At 40.5% G+C, this 27,557-nt stretch overlaps 1 long non-coding RNA gene and 1 pseudogene across 1 annotated transcript; one reads left to right on the forward strand and one right to left on the reverse strand.

The window, feature by feature from the left end:
• Positions 1-27,557, reverse strand: part of LOC139541314 (VPS10 domain-containing receptor SorCS3-like) — a 105,302-nt pseudogene that overhangs the window by 53,568 nt on the left and 24,177 nt on the right.
• On the forward strand, positions 17,722-21,032 carry LOC139567738 (uncharacterized). Its single transcript, XR_011673460.1, has 3 exons — positions 17,722-17,834; positions 20,083-20,269; positions 20,628-21,032. It is a non-coding gene; the product is annotated as an uncharacterized lncRNA (long non-coding RNA).

The raw sequence follows: 27,557 nt of genomic DNA on the forward strand, positions 1-27,557 counted from the left end.
ACAGGCCATTCATAACGGTTTGTAGTCTTAATAACATCTGAAAACAACCTAACATTCATTTTTTGAAGTTCGTCCACGTGTTTCTTGCACAGAGATTGTGTCACGTCCTGACCATAGAGAGCCTATTTATTCTCTATTTTGGTTAGGTCGGGGTGTGACTAGGGGGGTTGTTCCTATCTAGGTTGTTTATTTCTATGTTGGCATGGTATGGTTCCCAATCAGAGGCAGCTGTTTATCGTTGTCTCTGATTGGGGATCATATTTAGGCAGCCATTTCCCCACTGTGTTTTGTGGGATCTTGTTTATGTGTTGTTGCCTGTGAGCACTCCATAGCTTCACGTTTAGTTTGTTCTTTATTGTTTTTGTGCGTTTCATTGAATAAACATGTGGAACCCATATCGCGCTGCGCTTTGGTCAAAGTATGCTTACGACGACCGTGACAGATTGAGATCCTCTGTCCAACTTTCATCGCTCAATCTCTCCTGTTGGATTTATCTATAGTTGTGCACATTTATTTAAGCAAAAAGGCCAGAGGAGTTGTGGTATATGGCCAATATACCACTGCAAAGTGCTGTTCTAAAGCACGACACAACACAGAGTGACTGGACACAGCCCTTAGCCATGGTATATTGGCCATATATCACAAACCCCTGAGGTGCCTTATTGCTATTATAAACTGGTTAACAACGTAATTAGAGCAGTAAAAATAAATTATTTGTCATATTCGTGGTATACGATCTGATATACCATGGCTGTCAGAAAATCATCTTTCAGGGCTCCACCCACCCTGTTTATAATTACAATTATAAACTGAGTGGTTTGAGCCCTGAAGGCTGATTGTTTGAAAGCCATGGTATATCAGACTGTGTACAATGGGAATGACAAGAAAAATGTAATTTTACTATTCTAATTACATTGTTAACCAGTTTAAAATAGCAATAAGGCTCCTCAGGGTTTTGTGGTATAATGGTCATATACCACAAAACCCTGAGGAGCCTTATTGCTATTTTAAACTGGTTAACAATGTAATTACAATAGTAAAATTACATTTTTCATGTCCAAAGAACAGCCATTAAACGTGGTATATTGGTCATATACCACACCACCTAGGGCCATATTGTTTAATCATACAGTGCCTTGGAAAAGTATTCACCCCCTTGACGTTTTTCCTATTTTGTTGCATTACAACCTGTAATTTAAATAGATTTTTGTTGGGATTTCATGTAATGGACATACACAAAATAGTCCAAATTGGTGAAGGGAAATATAAAATAACTTGATAAAAAAAAAAAGTGGTGTGTGCATATGTATTCACCCCCTTTGCTACGAAGCTCCAAAATAAGATCTGGTGCAACCAATTACCTTCAGAAGTCACATAATTAATTAAACAAAGTGTGCAATCTAAGTGTAACATGATCTGTCACATGATCTCAGTATATATACACCTGTTATGAAAGGCCCCAGAGTCTGCAACACCACTAAGCAAGGGGCACCACCAAGTAAGCGGCACCATGAAGACCAAGGATCTCTCCAAACAGGTCAGAAACTTTGAACATCCCATGGAGCACCATTAAATCCATTATTAAACAATGGAAAGTGCCAATGGAAAGTGCCAACAACAAACCTGCCAAGAGAGTGCCGCGCACCAACCAGGCAGGGATGGCACTAATCATGGAGACAACAAAGAGACCAAAGATAACCCTGAAGGAGCAGCAAAGCTCCACAGTGGAGATTGGAGTATCTGTTCATAGGACCACTTTAAGCCGTACACTCCACAAAGCTGGGCTTTACGGAAGAGTGGCCAGAAAAAAAGCCATTGCTTAAAGAAAAAAATAAAAGGCATGATGGCCAAAAGGCATGTGGGAGACTCCCCAAACATATGGAAGAAGGTACTCTGGTCGGATGAGACTAAAATTGAGCTTTTTGGCCATCATGGAAAGTGTTATGTCTGGCACAAACCCAACACCTCTCATCACCCTGAGAACACCATCCTCACAGTGAAGCATGTTGGTGGCAGCATCATGCTGTGGGGATGTTTTTCATCGGCAGGGACTGGGAAACTGGTCAGAATTTAAGGAATGATGGATGGCACTGAATACAGGGAAATTATTGAGGGAAACCTGTTTCAGTCTTCCAGAGATTTGAGACTGGGACGGGGGTTCACCTTCCAGCAGGACAATGACCCTAAGCATACTGATAAAGCAACACTCGAGTGGTTTAAGGGGAACATTTAAATGTCTTGGAATAGCCTAGTCAATGCCCAGACCTCAATCCAATTCAGAATCTGTGGTATGACTTAAAGATTGTTGTACACCAGCAGGAACCCATCCAACTTGAAGGAGCTGGAGCAGTTTTGCTTTGAAGAATGGGCAAAAATCCCAGTGGCTAAATGTGCCAAGCTTATGGACACATATCCCAAGAGACTAGAGACTTGTAGCCTTAAATGCTGCAAAAGGTGGCTCTGCAAAGTATTGACTTCGGGGGGGGGGGGGGGGGGTATAATTAAGCACGCTCAAGGTTTCAGTTTTTTGTCTTATTTTTGTTTGTTTCACAATAAAAAATATTTTGCATCTTCAAAGTGGTAGAAATGATACAAACCCCCCAAAATATGTTTTAATTCCAGTTTGTAAGGCAACAAAATAGGAAAAATGCCAAAGAGGGTGAATACCGTCGCAAGGCACTGTCAAAAGTCAAAACAAGTTAAATCGACATTCTTTGATAGAAAATGATTTGGAGAGTTTAAGGGCAAATTATTTTGTGTCTTGTGACACATTATTGAACTTGAAAGAATTATTACTCTGATGGAAAAACGGATTTTGCTTCTTAGCCTGCGTTGTTAAAAATGACGTAGATAGTCCTTAATTCCCTTGATAATGTTATGGGAAAAGGGTTTCATAGATAAATGAGGCAACTCCTCTCTTGCTGCAAACATTTTTTGGGGGCTAGTATTCAGGCCTTGTGTGCAGGTTTTCAGAGGTCACTGGGCTAGAGATTTTAGCTGGGCCTGGCAACACTGAGCATGACAGTGGAAAAGTTAGTCAGCTAGCAAGGCATTGTTGTAATTTTACAATAGGTGATGATCAGCAGAAATAAGGGAGTACTATCTCTCATAGTAGTAGATGTGTTTCTCTTTCAAACAATCCCCTTGTACACAGCTAGCTAACTGCTGATAGTGCAACCCTAAGTAGCAGTACATAAACTCAGCAAAAAAAGAAACGTCTCTTTTTCAGGACCCTGTCTTTCAAAGATAATTCGTAAAAATCCAAACAACTTCACATATCTTCATTGTAAAGGGGTTAAACACTGTTTCCCATGCTTGTTCAATAAACAATTAAAGAACTTGCACCTGTGGAACGGTCGTTAAGACACTAACAGCAACACTAGGCAATTATGGTCACAGTTATGAAAACTTAGGACTCTAAAGAGGCCTGTCTACTGACTCTGAAAAAACAAAAAGAAAGATGCCAAGGCTGCAAGGAGGCATGAGGACTGCAGATGTTGTCAGGGCAATAAATTGCAATGTCCGGACTGTGAGATGCCTTAGACAGCGCTACAGGGAGACAGGACGGACAGCTGATCGTCCTCGCTGTGGCAGACCACGTGTAACAACACCTGCACAGGATTGGTACATCCGAACATCACACCTGCGGGACAGGTACAGGATGGCAACAACAACTGCCCGAGTTACATCAGGAACGCACAATCCCTCCATCAGTACTCAGACTGTCCGCAATAGGCTGAGAGAGGCTGGACTGAGGGCTTGTAGGCCTGTTGTATGGCAGGTCCTCAACAGATATCACCGGCAACAACAGGCGCAAACCCACCGTTGCTGGACCAGACAGGACTGGCAAAAGCTGCTCTTCAGTGACGAGTCGCGGTTTTGTCTCACCAGAGATTTGGATTTGCGTTTATCGTCGAAGGAATCAGCGTTACACCGAGGCCTGTACTCTGGAGCGGGATCGATTTGGAGTTGGGTGGTCCGTCATGGTCTGGGGCGGTGTGTCACAGCATCATCGGAATGAGCTTGATGTCATTGCAGGCAATCTCAACGCTGTGCGTTACAGGGAAGACATCATCCTCCCTCATGTGGTACCCTTCCTGCATGACAATACCACCAGCCATACTGCTTGTTCTGTGCGTGGTTTCCTGCAAGACAGGAATGTTGTGGAGTCAACAGAAGTCAGAAATAGCATTATAAATGTTCACTTACCTTTGATGATCTTCATAAGAATGCACTCCCAGGAATTCCAGTTTGACAATAAATGACTGATTTGTTCCATAAAGTTCCATAAAGTCCATCATTTATGTCCAAATAACCACTAGTTGTTAGCATGTTCAGCCCAGTAATCCATCTTCATGAGCACTAGGTCCAGACAAAAGCTCGAAAGGTTCCGTTACAGGTCGTAGAAACATATCAAACGATGTATGGAATCAATTTTTAGGATGTTTTTAACATAAATCATCAATAATGTTCCAGCCGGAGAATTTCATCGTCTGTAGCAAAGCACTGGAACGAGAGCGCACGTCATGAGCCTGAGACACTCTGCCAGACCACTGACTCATTCTGCTCCCATTCCCCCCTCCTTTATAGCAGAAGCCTGAAACAAGTTTCTAAAGACGGTTGACATCTAGTGGAAGCCTTAGGAAGTGCAACTTAACCCCATAGACACTGTGTATTCGGTAGGCCAAGCTTTGAAAAACTACAAACCTCAGATTTCCCACTTCCTGGTTGGATTTTTCTCAGGTTTTCGCCTGCCATATGAGTTCTGTTATAGTCAGAGACATTGTTTTTTATCCAATACTACTAATAATATGCATATATTAGCATCTGGGACAGAGTGGCACGCATTTCATGCAAAAGTGAAAATACTGCCCCCTATCCCAAACAGGTTTTAATACCCATCGGAGGTGCAATCCAACTTGTTCTCTTCTTTCTCATCTCTCCAACCGTCTCCTCCCTCCTCCGTTGCCTCCATCCCCTCCATCCCACCACCTCCTCCACTTCCGTCTCTCTTCTCTCCACTTGTTTTTTACTTTCTGATGATGATTCCTCGTCATATTTCACCGCAGCAATGACTATTATTCACAATCTTTGGCTCCAGAAATGATCCTTCCTGCACCTTCCTGCACCACTTTCAGCCATTTTTCAACTGACTCTTGACCCCCAGCACTCTTGAGGGCAGGGGGCAGCTTTTTCACTTTCGGGAAAAATAGCATGCCAAAATTCAACTGCTTGCTACTCATCTCCAGAATATAAGATATGCATATTATTAGTAGATTTGGATAGAAAACACTCTGAAACACTCTAAAACTGTTTGAATCATGTCTGTGAGAATAACAGAACTTATGTAGCAGGCAAAACCCTGAGGACAAACCATTCAGAATTTGTATTTTTTGATGTCACTGTCTTTTCAATTAGGTTTTTTAGAGACACCAGATTTCTAATGGACTTGCTTGGAGTTCCTACCGCTTCCACTGGATGTCACCAGTCCTTGGAAATCGGTTGAGGTTATTCCTTTGTGTAGTGAAGAAGTAGGGCTATCGTAAATGAGGTTCACATGAAGTACATTTTTGGAGAGAGTCACGTTATGAAAAAAGTTGCGTCAGTTTGGTTTCTTTTTGTATTGAACACAGATCATCCCGTCTTCAAATGGATCGATTATTAATGTTTAAAAATACCTAACGTTGTATGACAAAAGTAGTTTGAAATGTTTTGGTAAATTTACATGTAACTTTTGATATATTTTGTAGTGACTTGGCGAAAGTTGGAAGCTGTGTTTTTCTGGATGAAACGGTCCAAATAAATTGAAATTTTGGATATATATCGACAGAATTAATCGAACAAAAGGACCATTTGTGATGTTTATGGGACATATTGGAGTGCCAACAAAATATTTCGTCAAAGGTAAGGCATGATTTATATTTTATTTCTGTGTTTTGTGTCGTGCTTGCAGTGTTGAAATATGCTACTCTGTTTGTTTACTGATGTGCTATCATCAGATAATAGCATCCTATGCTTTCGCCGAAAAGCTTTTTTGAAATCTGACATGTTGGCTGGATTCACAACGAGTGTAGCTTTAATTTGGTATCTTACATGTGTGATTTAATGAAAGTTAGATTTTTATATCATGTTATTTGAATATGGCGCGCTGTATTTTCCCTGGCTATTGGCCGGTGGGACGTTTGCGTCACACCTGCCCCAGAGAAGTTAACCTTGGTTATACGCGGTCGTTTCAGCATTTATTGTTCCCCCATTTTTCACCACTCATAGTTGGTGTTGTTGGTATTGTGAATTGAAATTCTGACTAGGAAAAAGAAACTGCTTATTCAGGTTTCCATATTTTTTATAAATATGTTTTTGCATTACGAATAAAGGCAGTAGGTTCTCCTCTGAGCTTGTACCACCTTGTGACTTCTCAAAAATAAAATAATCGAAACTACGTTTTGCCTCCATTATTCTGTTTATTACCTACGATATGAGGCTATTGGATACATTTATCCAAATTGCAACGATTGCAAACAAATACATCTATAGCTGATCTAGACCGTGTGGGAAGCAGTTGGTGTAGACCAAAGGCTGGCAGATGGGGATATATGTTGATGGTTTCATTTTACAAACGACTCAATATCTCCATCTGCTGGCCTTTGGGCCCCAGTTTGTGAGAAATGCTTATAAAAAACAATTATACTCCGAAGCCTTGTCTCATATTATGTTTATAAAGACATGTTATGTTTATAAATATACTTTTTTGTTAATTTCAGTAGCCTATGTGGATGTCAGCATGTGGGATTATGTACAAATGGCCTATCTTCGATAATCACTCAAACCCTGACTCGTAGCCAGAAGAGAGCCTGCAGAATAATTTGGGACAGGTTGTACACCAGCTACCGGGGAAGCCCTCGGAATCATATCCTTGGAGAGCAAACGGGAGCAGATCTGCCTGACATTTGCTAAATCTCTGCAGAACTCTCAGTTTGCAGACTGGCTCCCCCCAACTAGACAGTAGACAACTGGACAGGCAACCGGCAACAGCCACACATGGAACACTCACATGACACCCACAGGCTGCTTATTTACGGAACTCTCTCATTCCATACTTCACTAAACTGATCAATGCACACACCATATAGCCCAGGGGCCTTTTTTTCATCTAAAGGTGGATCAGCTTTAATATTGAGGAAAGATTGTTGCTTCCATCAATGCAATTGTCTGCATCATTTCCAATCCCCCCTATATTTTGGGGGTAAATATATATATATTCACATACATACTTACACACACATACATACCCATATATACAGTGGGGAGAACAAGTATTTGATACACTGCTGATTTGGCAGGTTTTCCTACTTACAAAGCATGTAGAGGTCTGTAATTTGTATCATATGTACACTTCAACTGTGAGAGACGGAATCTAAAACAAAAATCCAGAAAATCACATTGTATTTTTAAGTAATTAATTTGCATTTTATTGCATGACATAAGTATTTGATACATCAGAAAAGCAGAACTTAATATTTGGTACAGAAACCTTTGTTTGCAATTACAGAGATCATACGTTTCCTGTAGTTCTTGACCAGGTTTGCACACACTGCAGCAGGGATTTTGGCCCACTCCTCCATACAGACCTTCTCCACTCACCTAACATAATCAGATGGTGTGCTTTCGTCGTAAAGCCTTTTTGAAATCGTACACTGTGGTGGGATTAACAACAAGTTTATCTTTAAAATGGTGTAAAATATTTGTGTTTGAGGAATTTTAATTATGAGATTTCTGTTGTTTGAATTTGGCACCCTGCACTTTCACTGGCTGTTGTCAAGTCGATCCCGTTAACGGCATCTCAGCCATAAGAATATTTAACCATCTGCCATGGAACGGGTACATCGAAAATCTCTTCCCAACTATTTTGCTATGTACATGGCAAAACTGTCCATTTTTTGGCCCTTAAATCAAATTGGTATATGTTTTTATTTATCACAATTTTCTCTAACCATTTATGGTCTTTAATGCAGGGCTGACAGACAGTTGCCTTACTTGTTCCCCCTTTTTCTTGCCTCTTCCATTTGTGTGGTAATGCTCATTTAGTGGGTTGTAATTTTGGGTAGAGTAGACATTTCCATATGTCTGTGTTAGCTACATGTGTGACAACTCCACCAGTCCTATTTATGATATCATTGAAAAGAAATAGGCCTTTTTAAAAAATGTTATCAAAAAATAAGTTATTTTTTATCAATTAGTATATTTGAGTTTAACCACAATATTTGAAGTATTATTTGTTCTGTCTTTTTAGGTGGATTAAACTGAAATTGCAAACAAATTTCTAAGGCTTGTTTAAAAAATAACGATATTGCTGCCATCCGAATTCATATTCGTTATATAAATAGGCTCTTTATATTGTGTCTAGCTTGCCATTCCAAATAAAATGGAATATTTTTTGTTCATATAATTTAGGTAATAGGTAAACTGTGATATGACTAAAGAGTTAATCAGGGTGATTTTTCCACAAATAGACAGGTTTTTTTCCTTTCCATGGTAGCAAGATCTTATCTATTTTTGCTAACTTTGGGGAGTGGGATAATTTCTTTCTTTCGGGATTTGTATATGGAGTATGTCCACATCCCCGTCAGACCATTTTATTGGTAAACTACAAGGTAATGTAAAAGTTTACATATTAACTTAACTGATTCAGGGAAAAATAGATTTGTGAAACAGATTTGAACTAGGTCGGATTTGAAAGTTATCTAAATTACTTGTTGACAATATTTGTACTTTAGATCAAGTTTGTCAGGATGACAAGATGACATGAAAACCCTTACCATGTGAGTACAGGACAAAGCGATGCAGGGAACTTTCTCCCCATGTCTCATTACAGTGCATTGTGGGATTTTATTTCTTCCTGAAGGAAAACAGATGTTATCATTGACACACCCATTAAAGCTCAATTAAAATGTGTTTTTAATTCATTTGCATGGTTGGAAAACATTAGCAGTTAGCATGACATTGCAATGAACACCGCAACATGCCTTGTCCCTCATGACGTACTCTTCTGAGATTCTGCAGTGCATTAACGTGGTGACTATTATTCTAAACTAAATGTTCAGCTCTGAACCTCCCTAATCAAGAGCTGTGCTGTTTTCAGCTGATTCCTTGTTTTCAATTAGCATAACTTGTCGATTTGCACAGAGGGTTGTATTGTAGATGGTGGAGTACATGACAGTAAAATGGTGTAAACTGTCTGAGACCTTACGGTTTCTCGTGCCTTGATCCTCTCTTTGTCACGCATAATGTTTTATGATGGAATATAATGACTTTGATTCAGAGACCAAGCATTCAAGAGAGAACGCGGTTGCATGGCAAGTGACACCCGGATAAAATGTACAGTTATCCCTTGGTTCTAAAAATATCTTGCAAATGATCTATCACAGTCTAAGAATGGAATCACATGGTATCAGATGGTATATTCCTTAAACACTTGGCCACTAGACATTTCTGTCACTGCACATTGACACATGGTGACATTATTACTGCTCTGCTTTTTAGGGAGAAGGGGGGGGGGGTTTGACCAACTGTCAAATGAAATCAACTGGGTACCAACTGGGCTCCAATGCCAAAGGTCCAGCCCTTCATAGCTACTGTCACTTTGGCACAGATTGTCCAGGGAAATATACAGCTACATGAATCCTAAAAAACAGATTAAGTGAGCATACCAACTGATCAGGTTTCTGAACATTGGTCATTATTTACACGGTAATAACGTATTAATTTGTGACAGAAGTACTTAGCTACATGAAATGACTTCTAAGATGATTCAGCACAAACACTAACATGTGAGGAAATGCACCAGAGACAAACTATATCTCTCCTCAGAACCCCGCAGTACAGTAAGACGTTTCTTATAAAGGAAGGGAGGGGTGGGGTGGAGCAAGGATAGAGGTCTCTCTACAGTCTACACTAAGCATTTCGCTACCTCCGCAATAACATCTGCTAAATATGTGCATGTGACCAATAACATTTGATTTGATTTAAGAATCGTTAGACTTCCTAAGATGACCCAAAACTGCTTCAATAAACAAGACCTCAAAAACAGAATTCTGATAAATTATTGGTATCACTTCATTGTACGGTACTATTTACAGTGGTATTTACCTAGTATTTACTAGGAAACTAGGTGGTAACATGGGTACTTTATGGTACTTAAAAAATGTAAAAACAATTGTTATGATGTCCAGTGGTGCTTCTGAACCAACATAATCACCTATACGTGTTTTACACATGTGATACTGTACATCAGCATTGAGTCTGGTGTAATTGGTATATTTCTAAAGGTTAAAATCCCATCATAACCCTGCCAGACCTGGAGACAGAGACAGAGAGCCGGTACATCCAGCCATCAATACACTGCAGGTATTTAAGGCATCCTCAGACCTCTGTGCTCTCTCAGGGGAGGCCACGGTTCAATATCCACCGCATCAAATTTTATTAAGCCCCGGCCACAAAACCCGAAAACATTTAATCTGCTTGATTAAATAATAATTTACATTTCCATAATAACTTCCACAAGAAGGGACCTGCCAGGGCCATGGGCGACCACTGACATGTACCATATTTTACGCAATGCTAAAAATACACAATGGTTGAACTGAAGGACTGAATTGCAAACCCCACAGCAATGGTAGTCTATACGGCTACTTGGCTAGCTCAAATTACTGTAGTTCAGAAAGACGTGTGAAGAAACTGTAAACATCCGAGCAAGCAGACAGTCAGACAGTGCAGTTTTGCCCTTGTCTTTATAGTATGTTGCTGGCAAGCTGTACAATATTTGAATATGATTCGTAGCAGAATGCCAAATGTAATCTTTCCCATGCCGATTATGGGGTTTAAGGCGAGCCATCAGAGAGAAGGTGGTGTCCGTGAGATAAAAACAGGAGGCCGGACTCTGAGATTCTGTCGATCCTCTCTATCCCCTAAAAGCTCTTTAATCTTGACACTACAGGGGGTGCTGTTTCAACTTGGACATTTATTGTTCCCAAATTAAACTGCCTCGTACTCAATTCTTGCTCGTACAATATGCATATTATTATTACTATTGGATAGAAAACAATCTCTAGTTTCTAAAACCGTTTGAATTATGTCTGTGGGTGAACCAGAACTCTTTCTGCAGCGAAATTCATGACAGGAACTGCGAAGGTCTGAAAACGAGGCTCTGTTCTCAGATCAGTTTAAAGCTCTGTATGTATCCTATGGGTCGACATGAACTGCACCCGCCTTCCCCTGGATGTCAGTAACCAATGAGAAGTGGAATGGAGTGTCTACGTAGTTCTCAGAGCTTATAAAAGGCCAAGGAACGAAGGGAGCTCTCTTTTCGACGTTCGTCATTGCGCAAAGCAAGACCTCAGGATGGCATTTTGAAACGCTCAGTTATCGGCCTTAGCTATATCTGTCTGTAATTTAATTCGATATAGGTGTTAGAAACATCATAACGAAGTTATTTTAAACCGAGTTATATCAGTTTATGCGAGTATATTGCTATTTTCGGAATTTCCTTAGTATTGCGCTTTGAACATTTGGGCATGTTGTGGCCACATAGCTAATGTTATTCCGTATTTATGTGGAAAAATGTAAACGCATTTGTCCGCCATTATTGCGGCACTAGTCTGGCTGTAACGCACACTGTATGTCTAGTAACGTTAATTTTTAAAATCTAACTCAGCGGTTGCATTAATAACTAATGCATCTTTCATTTGCTGTCCAACCTGTATTTTTTAGTCAAGTTTACGATTATTTATTGATTAGATTAGGTGCCTTTCCAAGATGGCGCCGGCCAGAATGCATGACCTGTTGCCACTGATCACATTGTATAACCACGATTTGTGCTGCTAAATATGCACATTTTCGAACAAAACCTATATGCATTGTGTAATATGATGTTACAGGACTGTCATCTGACGAAGTATATCAAGGTTAGTCAAAAATTATATATCTTTTGCTGTATTGTTACGATCGCTAACCTGTGCTGCTGGTAAATTGCTTGTGTTTCTGGCTATTGTGCTAAGCTAATATAATGCTATATTGTGTTTTCGCTGTAAAACACTTAAAAGATCTGACATATTGGCTGGATTCACAAGATGTTGGGCTTTCATTTGCTGTACGCTGTGTATTTTTCAGAAATGTTTTAAGATGAGTAATTAGTTATTTGACGTTGGTCTCTGTAATTATTCTGGCAGCTTCGGCACTATTTCAGATTGCAGCTGCAATGTAGAACTGTGATTTATACCTGAAATATGCAAATTTTTCTAAAAAAACATATGCTATACAATAAATATGTTATCAGACTGTCATCTTATGAAGTTGTTTCTTGGTTAGTGGCTATTTATATCTTTATTTGGTCGAATTAGTGATGGCTACTGATGGAGTAAAAAACTGGTGGAGTAAAAAAAGTGGTGTCTTTTGCTAACGTGGTTAGCTAATAGATTTACATATTGTGTCTTCCCTGTAAAACATTTAAAAAATCAGAAATGATGGCTGGATTCACAAGATGTGTATCTTTCATCTGGTGTCTTGGACTTGTGATTTAATGATATTTAGATGCTAGTATTTACTTGTGACGCTATGCTAGGCTATGCTAGTCAGCTTTTTTACTGTTGGGGGTGCTCCCGGATCCGGGTTTGGGAGGAATTAGAGGCTAACAAGATCAGGGATTGAGTTATCCCATTTGTGAACGAAGGACACCTTATTTCCGAAACAAATGATTGAGTATTGCTTGAATACTGTTTTCTAAGGGGGAGACTCGCACACAACACGCTGACACAGACCCCTAGCAAGGCGAAAGAACACAGAAACCTTTTATTTTATTTTTTATTTTACTAGGGGTGATATCAAACAAGAAATTGCCATAACTCTGTACTTGTCTTCTAAGCATCCTATCCTTGACGGGAGAAAACACTCTTGAGATTGTTTTCTGGTACCTCGTTTGATATATGAACAAGGCCCATAGGATTTTTCTTCTCCAGTGAGAGGAATAGAATACGCTCTTAGGAATACAGTGTATCTAATTCAATGTGATCCTCTTAGGGCTAGGGGGCAGTGTTCGGAAGTTCGGATGAATGACATGCCCAAAGTAAACTGCCTGTTACTCAGGCCCAGAAGCTAGGATATGCATATAATTGAAACTCTGAAGTTTCCAAAACTGTTAAAATAATGTCTGTGAGTACAACAGAACTGATATGGCAGGCAAAAACCCGAGGACAATCCATCTGGAAAATGTTTTTTCGAGGTCACAGTCCATTTCAATGCTTGTCTATGGGATATACAAATAAATAGCTCCCAGATTGCAGTTCCTATGGCTTCCACTAGATGTCAACAGTCTTTAGAAAGGGTTTCAGGCTTGTTTTTTAAAATAATCGAGTAGTTGTAGTTTTTCCAAGGTTTCTCTCATTAGAAATGTAGTCTTGTTGCGCGTGTGAATGAAGTGCGCGATCTTTGTTATTTATCTTCCCTATTGAACATACTATTCTCCATCTTAAATTGTATCATTTATTTTGATATTAGAGTACCTGAGGATTAATTAGAAACATTGTTTGACTTGTTTGGACAAACTTTACTGGTAACTTTCTGGATTAGTTTGTATGCATGTTGAACGAGTGGATTACAGAATCAAGCGCGCCAACTAAATGGACATTTTTGGGATATAAAGAAGGACTTTATCGAACAAAACAACCATTTGTGTGTAGCTGGGACCCTTCGGATTGCAAACAGAGGAAGATCTTCAAAGGTAAGTTATTTATTTTATCGCTATTTGTTACTTTTGTGATGTCTGTGCTGGTTTGGAAAAGTATTTTGGTGTGGGGCGCTGTCCTCAGATAATCGCATGGTATTCTTTCGCCATTAAGCCTTTTTGAAATCTACCAACACGGTTGGATTAACAAGAAGTTAAGCTTTTAAATGATGTAGGACACTTGTATGTTCATGAATGTTTAATATAAAACATTTGTAATTTGAATTTGGCGCACTCCAGCTTCACCGGATGTTGTCAATTTTGATTCCGCTAGCGGGATCTGTGCGCAAAGAGGATAATAATAATAATAATATTGTAAGTGCTTATATTCGTCCTATTTCACACATGTACAATTATATTAATACACGTGTGAATTTTAAATGCGTTTTTTGCATATCCCACGGATCCCAAACCGGCTGCGTGTGTGCGCCAACGTGCGCCATCGTGCATAAATGTATTTTGTCCCCCCACACCAAACGCGATCACGACACGCAGGTTAAAATATGAAAACAAACTCTGAACCAATTACATTAATTTGGGGACAGGTCGAAAAGCATTAAACATTTATGGCAATTTAGCTAGCTAGCTTGCACTTGCTAGCTAATATGTCCTATTAAGCTAGCTTGCTGTTGCTAGCTAATTTGTCCTGGGATATAAACATTGAGTTGTTATTTTACCTGAAATGCACAAGGTCCTCTACTCCAACATTTAATCCACACATAAAACGGTCAAATGAATCGTTTCTAGTCATCTCTCCTCCTTCCAGGATTGTTCATCTCTGGACCTAATATTGTGATTGGCAACTTTCATAAATTAGGTGCATTACTGCCATTGACCTCGTTCATCTTTCAGTCACCCACGTGGGTATAACGAATGAGGAGATGGCACGTGGGTACCTGCTTCTATAAACCAGTGAGGCAGGAAGGCAGGAATTGCAGAGCAATTTGCGTCACAAATAGAACTGACTTCTATTTTAGCCCTTGGCAACGCAGACAATAATTTAATAATATAGATTTATAAATGTATTTTGCAATGCTCGCGCACGTGAGTGGTGTAGTCAGGGTATAAGACACCCTTGGAGACTGGGGTCATGGCCGGGTTCTACTAGTGTCACGTTTCCTGACCTGTTTTCTGTTGTGTTTGTATTATTTAGTTGGTCAGGGCGTGAGTTGGGGTGGGTTGTCTGTGTCATTTTCTATGTGGGGATGTTTGTGTTCGGCCGGGTATGATTCTCAATCAGAGGCAGCTGTAGATCGTTGTCCCTGATTGAGAATCATACTTAGGCAGCCGGGGTTCACGTGTGTGTTTGTGGGTGTTTGTATCTTGTGTATCTCGTGTCAGTGTTCGTGCCTCACGGGACTGTTTGACGGTAGTTTCATTTTGTATTTTGTATCGTATATGGTTTATTTTGTGTTATTAAATTACCATGGAAACCAACCACTCCGCATTTTGGTCTGATCCGTCTCGCCTCTCCTCGTCCGAGGAGGAGGATTGCGACTACCGTAACAACTAGTTCAGTATGATATTAGCTAATGAATAAGAGGTGCTACAGGAAGTTCAGTATTTCGTCCAGCATTTCTGAACCGCAACATACAAGTGCAAGGAACTTATAGAAAGCATCATTTTCAAGATCATCATCCTTCAACAATGTGATGTTGTCAAATTGACCATCACTTCTATTGTTTTATTTAATGTCAACTTCATACCCACTCCATTAGGCCTACATCATATAAGACAGAGGGCTTGACTATGTGTTCAAACTGAATCGGTCCTGGGAACTGAACAGTATTCGGGCTAAACTGCGTTTAGACTATTTTAGGAGAGGGAGGAAAATTAGGTTCTATCTCATTATTTAATGAGTCCCCCATCAGTGGTTATCTAATGATGAAGAGCCTGTCTCTGTCTCTAGGTTTTAAAATATTTAGATTTACCATTTAGATTTTACCATTCACCTCACACAACTCTAAACCAGACTTTTCCTCAGGCCTACAGACTCAAACTGCTGGCTTGAGTCTGAAGCTAAGCATAGTTGGTCCTGGTCAGTCCCTGGAAGAGAGACCATATGCTGCTGGAAGTGGTGTTGAGAGGACAGTAGAAGGCACTCTTTCCTCTGGTCTAAGGAGATCCCAATGCCACAGGATAGTGATTGGTGACATTGCCCTGTGTAATGTGTCGTCTTTCAGATGGGACAATAAACGGGTGCTCTGGCTCTCTGTGGTAACTAAAGATAACATGGCACTTATTGTAAGAGTAGGGGTGTTTACTCCGGTGTCCTGGCTGAATTACCAATTTGACCCTCATACCATCAGGGCCACCTAATCATCCCCAGCTTCCAATTGGCTCATTCGTCCTCATCCTCTCCCCTGAAACTATTCCCCAGGTTGTTGCAGTAAATACAAATGTGTTCTCAGTCAAAGGTCTGTGTCCAAAATGACTCCCTATGAAGTGCACTACATTTGACCAGATCCATTTGGGCCCTAGTCAAACGTATTGCACTATATAGGGAATAGGACACCCAGGGTCAACAAGAACAAATCAAAGAAAACAATATTGCCACTGAGAAGCAGATAACATGCCAAGATCGGTTTCCGATTCCAACAAATTTCCTTAGAATCTTATAATACATGAACAGTATTCTGTGTCTGTGAGCACAGGAATAATTTGGATTCCATTATCACAGCTGGCCAGACCTTTGAGATAGAGATATTTCTCAAGTGGGGAGATACTTCAGTCAATAATTGCAAATCGCAGTGGGGCTCTAAGGGGAGTGGAGTCAAAGACTAACAATGTGGCAGTCCACAGGAGATCTTGAGGAGACACCTCAAGAACACACTAACACTACTGGAGGTAACCACCAGTCAAGGCAACAGTCTAACTTTGTCTCTGTATATTATAGGTCTCATTTGTCAACTTGAATGTAGCTTCTATGCAGCCCATCGGAAGCCAACATGCAGCGATACAGATTGTTATTTCTCGAGTCTGAAAGAAAGTGGTGTTTCTGCAAAGTATCCATAATACATATGGATGGAATGTATATATAGAAATTCACAGAAGTCTTTTCAAATACGTTATTTTGTTGTTTTGTACAGTCGGCTTTAATTGCCTTCCTAATGTCAATCTACCTCATTCACATTAAGTTTTTTCTTCGCTCCAAAGTAGCTGTTTGTCTACAGAGAAGATATAGAGCAAGGCTGCCAGTTTCACTCTGTATGGTTAATTGCTGCACCACCTGGTGAAAATGAGTGGATCTTCCCCAGAATGGAGGCCCACTATGCCAGACTGAGAGCAAAGCACTGCCAGCCTTGTCTTACACCCATGCCAAGAAAACAAATTGATATTTTAAAGGAACAGACGGATCCTGGAAAACAGTGTTTACTTGTTGGACTAGTTTCCTTGAACAGTATAAACGAAGCATCTCAGAGTAGGAGCAGTGGTGGAAATATTATTAAATTGTCATACTTGAGTAAAAGTAAATATACCTTAATAGAAAATTACTCAAGTAAAAGTGAAAGTCACCCAGTATGTACTACTTGAGCAGAGGTCGATAAGTATTTGGTTATAAATATACTTAACCTTTTCACATGTGAGTTCCAAATGCCTCTAACGGTTGCACCAGCGTGAGTTTTTTAAGCACGTGATGTCAGAATGCGCTCACTGTTCCAAAATGTGATTGTTACGCAACAGGACAGTTCATCCGCGCTGCCCTCAAACCAAGGCACGCTGCCTGTTTTTATTTATAGGCTGTTTCATTTCGTCAATTTCAAATGATTTTCGAACAAGTTTTATGTTTTAACAACAGTTTGAATTGAGGTGTGTTCCGCTTCCTTATTAATTCACATAAAATTAGGTATTTTCACTTTTGTGGATAATTTATTTGTTATGCATTACTGACCCGGACAAACTTCCCCAAGCACTTCCCAATTGTTTCAACAGATCAAGTCAGCAGACATTTGCGCATCTCTAGTCAGAACAGGACCTGCACACATATGCTCACATTTTCCGTTCATTGTTTTCATTACTACATGATAATACCTTTGGAAATGTGTGCCTTTCTATCAAAGTAAGTGCCTTATTACGTTATCATAGTTCCTGTATGTCCTGTTGTCATTTCTACTCTAACTCACTATGTACGGAGCATAATATATTTGTGTCTATTCCTTATAACCACGGACATGCGAGGTAACGTTACTAATTTCATTACCTTTACTGTGTTAAATTCAATTGTGGTTATGTAGCTAGCTACATTTTTCTATGAGCTCTGTAAAACAATGCTAATAGCGTCAGAGAAGTACTTTCAGAAACTACACACACAAACAGTGTTGAACATTATTTTCCATTATCATAAATGGAACTGAACATATTTCGAGCTGAAGATCGAGGACAGCTTTTGTATGCTAGCGTACACTCCTTAACAGTTTTACTGGATGACAACACAGCAGGAAAATACATAGGCCAATATGTAATAGTTGTCTATTTTATTTGAAGTAAAACTGCATACAAGAAACAAACAAGAAATAAGAAAAGAAAAACTGAAAACTTGAGCGTGCAAAACAATTCACCCCCCCAAAGTCAATACTTTGAAAAGCCACCTTTTGCAGCAATTACAGCTGCAAGTATTTTGGGATATATCTCTATAAGTTTGGCACATCTAGCCACTGGGATTTTTGCCCATTCTTCAAGGCAAAACTGCTTCATCTCCTTCAAGTTGGATGGGTTCCACTAGTATGCAGCAATCATTAAGTCGTACCACAGATTCTCAATTGGATTGAGGGCTGGGCTTTGACTAGGCCATTCCAAGACATTTAAATGTTTCCTCTAAACCACTTGAGTGTTGCTTTAGCAGTATGCTTGGGGTCATTGTCCTTCTGGAAGGTGAACCTCTGTCCCAGTCTCACATCTCTGGAAGACTGAAGCAGGTTTCCCTCAAGAATTTCACTATATTTAGCGCCATCCATCATTCCCTCAATTCTGACCAGTTTCCCAGTCCCTGCCGATGAAAACATCCCCACAGCATGATGCTGCCACAACCATGTTTCACTGTGGGGATGGTGTTCTCGGGGTGATGAGAGGTGTTGGGTTTGTGTCAGACATAGCGTTTTCCTTGATTTCCAAAAAGCTAAATTTTAGTCTCATCTGACCAGAGTACCTTCTTTCATATGTTTGGGGAGTCTCCACATGCCTTTTGGTGAACACCAAATGTGTTTGCTTATTTCTTTCTTTAAGCAATGGCCACTCTTCCGTAAAGCCCAGCTCTGTGGAGTGTACGGCTTAAAGTGGTCCTATGGACAGATACTCCAATCTCCGCTGTGGAGCTTTGCAACTCCTTCAGGGTTATCTTTGGTCTCTTTGTTTCCTCTCTGATTAATGCCCTCCTTGCCTGGTCCATGAGTTCTGGTGGTCGGCCCTCTCTTGGAAGGTTTGTTGTGGTGCCATATTCTTTCCATTTGTTAATAATGGATTTAATGGTGCTCCACGGGATGTTCAAAGTTTCTGATATTTTTTTATAACCCAACCCTGATCTGTACTTCTCCAGAACTTTGTCCCTGACCTGTTTGGTGAGCTCCTTGGTCTTCATGGTGCTGCTTGCTTGGTGGTGCCCCTTTCTTAGTGGTGTTGCAGACTCTGGGGCCTTTCAGAACAGGTGTATATATACTGAGATCATGTGACAGTTCATGTGACACTTAGATTGCACACAGGTGGACTTTATTTAATTTATTATGTGACTTCTGAAGGTAATTGGTGCAACATATCTTATTTAGGGGCTTCATAGCAAAGGGGGTGAATACATATGCACTCATCACTTTTCAATTTCAATTTTTTAGATTTTTTTTAAACAAGTTATTTTTTTCATTTCACTTTACCAATTTGGACTATTTTTTGTATGTCCATTACATGAAATCCAAATAATAACGCATTTAAATTGCAGGTTGTAATGCAACAAAATAGGAAAAACGCCAAGGGGGGTGAATGCTTTTGCAAGGGACTGTATCGGTGGTGGTTGAAAAAACACTAAAAAAGCTTGTTTAACTATAGGGGGGAAAAAAGGAATACGCATAACCCATGTTTCATATTCATGCAGTTATTGAACAACAACTGCATTTCCACCTCCCAACTCTAAATGCACATTGTCATGGCAGGTCATCCGTCAAGTCACCTGTCAGGTTAGTCCATCAGTAATTGCTGCAGATGTGCTCAATAGTGCTTGAGCATATGGTACTCCCCAAAGCATGGTGAAACACATAGAGGTGTGTCGCAACCTAAATGCATGTACTTTGTCAACATCCTCTGCTTCCTTCTCCTGGTGCCAGACAGGCAGACTTTGCAGTGCTTCCGTGTGTGACTACCATGAGCAGAAGTTTGAGGGACTTTGCTGGGAAAATGCCGTGCAGTGAGGCGTAGGGGATTGGATGCAGCAGGATGTCCCCCAGTGGATGGGCACCGATGGGTGTGGTGCTCCTCCAGCAGCTCTCTCATGAGATTTTCTCTGTTCTTTTGGTATGTCATTACTTTATCCATGAGGGAGTGGGGAGGATGAGGGAAGGGAGAGGATGATGAGGCAGTGGGTAGGTGGTTGAGATATTGTCACTATGATTGCAAAATGAAACTGTATGTGATTTGTATGGTAACTGAACGTCCAATTACATAAAATTATCTCACCTGTTAGTTGGCGGTAAACTATGTGGCCATTGATGGCAGCAGTGTCAATCAGATGGAAAAATATCTTCTTATACTACTTGGTAGTTTTCCGAGTGCATTCTACAAAGCTGTTTATCATGTCCGCCTTATCCACTGCCCTCATTTTGAGGTTACAGTCAAGCACACAGTCTGGTTTGATCTTTCTCTCTCCCGTCAGGTGGTCCACCTTCCCTGTGGCCGACATGGTTGCTGTATGGAGAGTGGAGAGGACATGAACGTCTCTTTTGTCACGCCACTTTACTGCCATCTGTTGACCATTCTCCTTGAACTCCACCTCCCCTCTCTGCATCTTCTTGCATCCGAATGTCGGAATCCCCTTCCTGTTCAACCTGACCGTGCCACAGGCCCCTGTGCTGTTGGAGAGCAGATGCTGGAAGAGTGTGGGACTGTGTGTCTCTTGCCGAGATGAGGATCCAGCATGGTCATCACCGTGGACCCGGACACCCCAAGCCCCTCATAATATTGGATGTCAGTTGTGGACCCTGTGTAGACTATAATGTCCTGGACAAATCATGTCTTCACGTTGCACATAACAAAGAATCAATAAATCACTATCAGAAAATGTTTTGTGTGGTAATTATTTATTTATTTGTTTTATTCACATGTTTTCAAGTTCTGGTGACAAATCATGCATTCTGATTATTGTATACATTGTAATGGACACACATTTTGTGTGTAAAATACTTTTTTGAAGGTTGTACTAATTATGATGAGCTAAGCTAATTCCAGCTATGTGTGGAGCCATGTTTGTTGACATACAATGCATTCTGTCGGACCAAAGATGTTATAACAAAATGACGTGAGGGAGGGTTCACTCATTTTTAGAGTAAACTTCCAGAAGTGAATGATGGGATGTGAACAATGGTAGACGACACACCCCCTTCAACATGCATACTGCAAACAGACCAAACTAATATTGTCTCCTCTTATTATCTTTGGTTGATTCTAAAAAACTAATTTGGTGGCACGCACAAACTACCTATTTTAGGATTACTTCGATTTCTAGAAAGTGTTCTACTCAATTATTTAGATCAATGGTGAGCTCACCCGTGATGTGATGAATTATAAATAGTAATTGTTATTAGTTAATTCATATTGTGGTTTCTGTCAGCCCGAGAGTAATCTTAATATGACCACTTGTGTTACGCCAATCTTTCCTCAGTTAGCACTAGGACAAATGTAGCCTACATTTTCCGGTTTGGATGATTGTGTTGCTGTAGATACTTCTGTGAATGTCTGAACATTGCATCCAAAAATAAACTGGTCACATTCACTGCATAACTTAGTAAGGACTGTGTTTGTGCAAAACATTTCTGTGACAAAACTGTGGCCAGCTCCAACGCTGACTGCTGCGTCAATCTAAACTGGACGTTCTGAATAAGCGTTCTAATCACACGGGTTTGAGCGTACTCTGCAGGGACCACTTTAGAATGATCACACCCTATCAAGGCACAAGGCGAGACCCAAATGCAGACACAGGAGGCAGATGGTTGGAGTCTTACAATGTTTACGGAAAACCGCTGGTTGACTTGGAAACATACAAGACGAAGTGGCACAGAGAGACAGGAAACACAGGGATAAATACACTGGGGAAAATAAGTGACACCTGGAGGGGGTGGAGACAATCACAAGGACAGGTGAAACAGATCAGGGTGTGACACACCCGTTTCTTGGTGCGTGTGAAAAGGTTAACTAAAAGTTTAACAGATCTATTTGGGCCCTGGTCAAAATGAGGGAATAGGGCAACATTTCAGAAACACAGAGGGCACCCAGGGTCAACAAAAACAAATAAAAGAAAACAATCTTGCCAATGAGAAGCATATAACTTGCCAAGACGGTTTCTGATTCCAACAAATTTCCCTAGAATCTTATTATACATGAATGGCATTCTGTGTCTATGAGCACAGAAATAATTTGGATTCCATTATCACAGCCGGCCAGACCTTTCAGAAGAGATATTCCTCAAGTGGGGAAATACTTTAGTCAATAAGTGCATATCGCAGTGGGGCCCTAATGGGAGGGGAGTCAATGACTAACAATGTGGCAGTCCACAGGAGATCTGCATGAAGAGCACAATAACACTACTGGAGCTAACCGCTAGCCAGATTGTCACGGCAACAGTCTAACTTTGGCTCGGTATATTATAGGTCTCTTTTGTCAACTTGAATGTACCCTATATGGAGCACATCGGTAGCCAAAATGCAGCAATAAACGTTGTTATTTCCGAGTCTGAAAGAAAGTGGTGTTTCTGCAAGTATCCATAATAAATACTCTCGTCATTCAATGTATGGAAATTCATTTTAGTTTTTTCAAATACGTTATTTTGTTGTTTTGTAGGCTTTAATTGTCACACCCTGATCTGTTTCACCTGTCCTCGTTATTGTCTCCACCCCCTCCAGGTGTCATTTGTTTTCCCCAGTGTATTTATCCATATGTTTCCTGTCCCTCTGTGCCAGTTTGTCTTGCATGTCCAAGCCTACCAGAGGTTTTTCCCGTTTCCCTGCTTTGCCTTTTCTCCTTTTTCTAGCCCTCCCGGGTTTGACCCTTGCCTGTTCTGGACTCTGTACCCGCCTGCCTGACCATACTGCCTGCCTTGACCTCGAGACTGCCTGCCACTCTGTACCTCCTGGACTCTGATCTGGTAATGACCTTTTGCCTGTCCACGACCATTTTCTTGCCTATTCCCTTTGGATTTATTAAACATCTTAAACTCCAATCATCTGCCTCCTGTGTCTGCATTTGGGTCTCGCCTAGTGTCATGATCTTCATTGCCTCCATAATGTCAATCTACATGTCAATCTACCTCATTCTCACATTAAGTTTTCCCTCACATCTTCGCTCCAAAGTAACAGTTTGTCTACAAGAATTGTAAATTAAGAGCACGCCTGCCAGTTTCACTTTGTATGATTAATTGCTGCACCACCTAGGGAAACTGAGTGGATCTGCCCCAGAATGGAGGCCCACTATGCCAGACTGAGAGCAAAGCACTGCCAGCCTTGTCTTACACCCACGCCAAGAATACTAATTAATTTTTTAAAGGAAGGGGGAGACCTGATCCTAGATCAGCATTGTGCTGAGGTTCTTTTTGAATGTGTGACCTAGATTACATCATACTTATAGTGTTATGGTCTGCTTTAGCTGTAGTTAGTGGGCACCAACTGAACTTAGAGCACTTTGTGATGGCAACAATGTCAATTGATGACAACAATGTCTAACAGAATATGGTTGGCTTATGAAATGTGACAATACGTTTTTTTTTCAGAAGTTTGACCTATCTATGAATATCTCTAAATTTCCCCATGTTGTCACTGCGTTTTCCATCTCTCTATCAATACCCCATACAGTATCAAGCATCAATACCCCATACAGCATCCACCATTAATACCCCATAAAATATCTATCAACAATACCCCATAAAATATCCACCACCAATACCCCATACAGTATCTACCATCAATACCCCATACATTATCCACCATCAATACCCCAGACAGTCTCTAACATCAATACCCCATACACTTACACTCCATAACAGCAAAGTAAACAACCATTTCAACAGGTAAAAATACCCTTATGAATATATCATGTAAACAATCGTTTGGTAACTATTTTGAGGAAATTTGAGGAAAAAATTCCAGAGATGAACCAATATGCCCACGAGTCCGCTTACATGCACCCACACACACACACAGACACACACACCCTCTCCCCCAGACCCCCCATTCCTTCCTCAAATTCCTCCCATATGATAAGAGAGAATGTGGCAGCGGTGGTGCGATGTGAGAGGAAACTCTCTTCTCAGCAGTCTCCCTGCTACAATTAATGAAGAGATCACATTATATATTTATATACAGTTATATTATATATCTATTTCTAAGTCATTAAGATTTTGCCCCCGAGGGCAGACATCCCCCTGTTGTTGCTAGCGAATTCTCCTGGGAGCATTCATTTTATTTGGTCTAGATAACAAAGGGAGAAAAATGATAAGCTACCAAACCAGCCTTTTTTTCAGAAAAACCTGCATGCAGTTGCTATTGCTGGGGTTTGTGTCTGTAAACATGGGGAATGAATGCTTGAGGAAGGTTGTTTATGGTTTAATTAAATGACAGGGTTAAGAAAATAAAAAGCTACAGGCAAAAGCATTATTCTAGGTATTAAGAGGTTGTTATTGTTGGCTATTGTTTCAAAGGAACAATGGTTTAATGTTAAAAAGCATTTGGGGTGTAATTTTGCTTTACAAGCTGTTATTTTGTGCTGAGCAAGAGTAATGACAGTAGACATTGTTTAGGAAGCATGGTACTTGTAAAAATGATATATATTTTGTGTGTGTGTGTGTGTGTGTGTGTGTGTGTGTGTGTGTGTGTGTGTGTGTGTGTGTGTCTTTAATAACAAAAAATTACCAGATGGTCGTTACAATAATTATTGACATATCATTATTGTAGCTGTGGGCAAGTCCATTCATATGCCCTTGCCCAACACCTATATGCATTTACATCAAACAGCATTAGCCTTGCCCTACTGTTGATATTGCCAGTTAGAAGATCATAGGCTTTTAATTGAGTCTTTTCACATAACAGCATCAACCAATTCAAACTGCCAACTAAAACACATGGATCAGCCCACTGATTCAGAAAGAGGTGAACTTTTCACACTGTGACTGCATCCCGAATGGCACCCTGTTCCATAGTGAACTACTTTTGACCAGAACTCTATGGGCCCTGTGTACTATATAGGGAATACGATGCCATCTGAGATTCAGCCTGTGTGTACATGACTTCTCTGGTAGGTTGGGGCTTTTTGAATCCTTTTGAAGCCCATGTGAAATGAGTGCTCAGTCATTAGTGTGAAATGGGTGCTCAGTCATTAGTGTGAAATGAGTGCTCAGTCATTAGTGTGAAATGAGTGCTCAGTTTTTAGTGTGAAATGAGTGCAGTCATTTCAGAAAGGTGACCGTCGGTGGCAAAATGACACATGGGAGTTATTGAGGGTGTATAAGGTATGAATTATGAGGAGCAGACTGACAAGTGAGGACAAAACTATTTTCTAACAGTGTTAGATTTATACAAAAATAACCATGGGAAAGCAAAGGACGATATGAAATCCAACTGATACAGTATTTCACTGAGGGAATCTTGATCAATTCATTCTGAAACTGTAGCATGACATTAAGATAAAGGAAACATACTGCACATTATAAAATCAAAAATGAAGACAGTGAAAATCATCTAAAATGACTTCCAGGCCTCCTTATCCAGAATATACACAATCCATGCATTTTCATTCCACTCAACACAATCCTTACTTCTAGCATTGTTCCATAACTCCCTGGTAAAAACAAGAACCCTGTTCTCTCCCCACTGGCCATTGGCCAGGTGTTGCAGACCATGTGACCTAGGTCAGCACTGTGCTGCCTGAGAACCATGGCTCTACAGCGTAGGAGGTGAAAACAGGGCACCGGTGAGAGAGGGAATGCTATAATCTGAATCTAACAGTGGTTCAAATGACACAAATATGCTACTTCTGTGTGGTTTAAACTGCATTAGGGTCTGCCAGGTGTTTTGAACAAATAACATAATGTGCTTCCATGTACGATTATAATACCATGGTGTACTATCTAGATCAATGTTGTCCCATTCTGGACATGGGGACACACAGACTATTATTCCAGCCCTGCACTATCACCTGATTCAACTTTACAAGGGTTTGATGATTAGATCATTAGTGCAATCAGGTGTGTTTGTGCTAGGCTGGACCAAAACCCTGCACATCCTGTGGGTCCCCAGGACCAGGATTATATAACAGAGTGAGACAGATTGAAACCCTTACAGAATGTAAGAGCTACTGTAATATCATCCTGTATCCAAGATGTTATATGTAGACCAGTACAGTTTACGACAGAAGTGTGAAAAGCCACATTGCCAACGTTGTAACTGTACTGTAGGCAGCAGCAGCAGGTACATGAAAGGAGATGAGAGGAGTTTGATTGTGCGTCAGCGTTCTCTTTGACCGCTGGAAGACCTTTAGCTAGCTAGCCTAGGGGGGTAGAGGAACTATCAGCTACAACCTCCCTCGCTACGTCCCACAGGACTCTCTTACTCCCTCCCTCTCTCTCTCCTTCCTTCATAAATACCGTTTAAGAAGTTCTGAGTGCCAACAGTCATGTACTGCTATGGCATCAAAGAGGGAACATCGCTGGATCGAGTATATCACCGTAATGCCAGTTCTTCCCCACGTTGGATTGATAACTTGAATCTGTAGCATCATACAGTTAGCTATGCCCCGAAACATGAGAATCTAGGCCTATACTCAGAATCAATTCTTATTTTCATGCGTCTTGTTAGAGTCAGTTGTTGGTAGAGAAGACAAGCATGAAATATGTGGATATCATGCAGTACTCTATAACTGAATACATCATCAATATTATCAAGACACCACATTAGACGCACCACAGCCAGGGGTGGATAGGCCATCTGGCATTTCTGGCAAATGCCAGATGTGCTGGACCATTTTTTAGTTGGGTGGGCTGGTTGAAAATAAATCATATCAAAACTTAATGTGACATGGCATCGGCAAAGAGACCTGCTCCGTCTCTTTCATCAATTACACAGACAAGATCATGGATCGTAAAACGGAAAGGGTGAATATAAACTTACAGTAGAAAGAGCACATTCTACATTATCACCTCACTCATTGTGAGTTGGCAGTGCGAACAGTGATGTAGGCTGGTGTGGATAAAATGCCAGGGCAGAATTCTTGTCCCAGTCCGCCCCTGACTACAGGACACCATTATGCAGATCAAGCAGGTATTACTGCAATATTATAAACCGTGGTGACACTTAAGTTACCGGTAACCCTAATCTATCAATCACTGACATTGATCTAAAAATTGTAGTAACACTAAAAAAGTATAACACCAAAATAATTAACTTGCACTAATTAACTGCAAGATACCTTTATGCAAAAGCAGGAGATTTATAGAATTTGAAGACTTATAAAATATACCAGTGAAAACCTGAAGGTCCTCGTTAATTACAAGGCCAGATTAATATAATTTGTTAGCCTCCTTTCCTTTCCCCACTTAGAAAAA

This window comes from Salvelinus alpinus, chromosome 2 (assembly GCF_045679555.1).
Source record: "Salvelinus alpinus chromosome 2, SLU_Salpinus.1, whole genome shotgun sequence".
Lineage (NCBI taxonomy): Eukaryota > Metazoa > Chordata > Actinopteri > Salmoniformes > Salmonidae > Salvelinus > Salvelinus alpinus.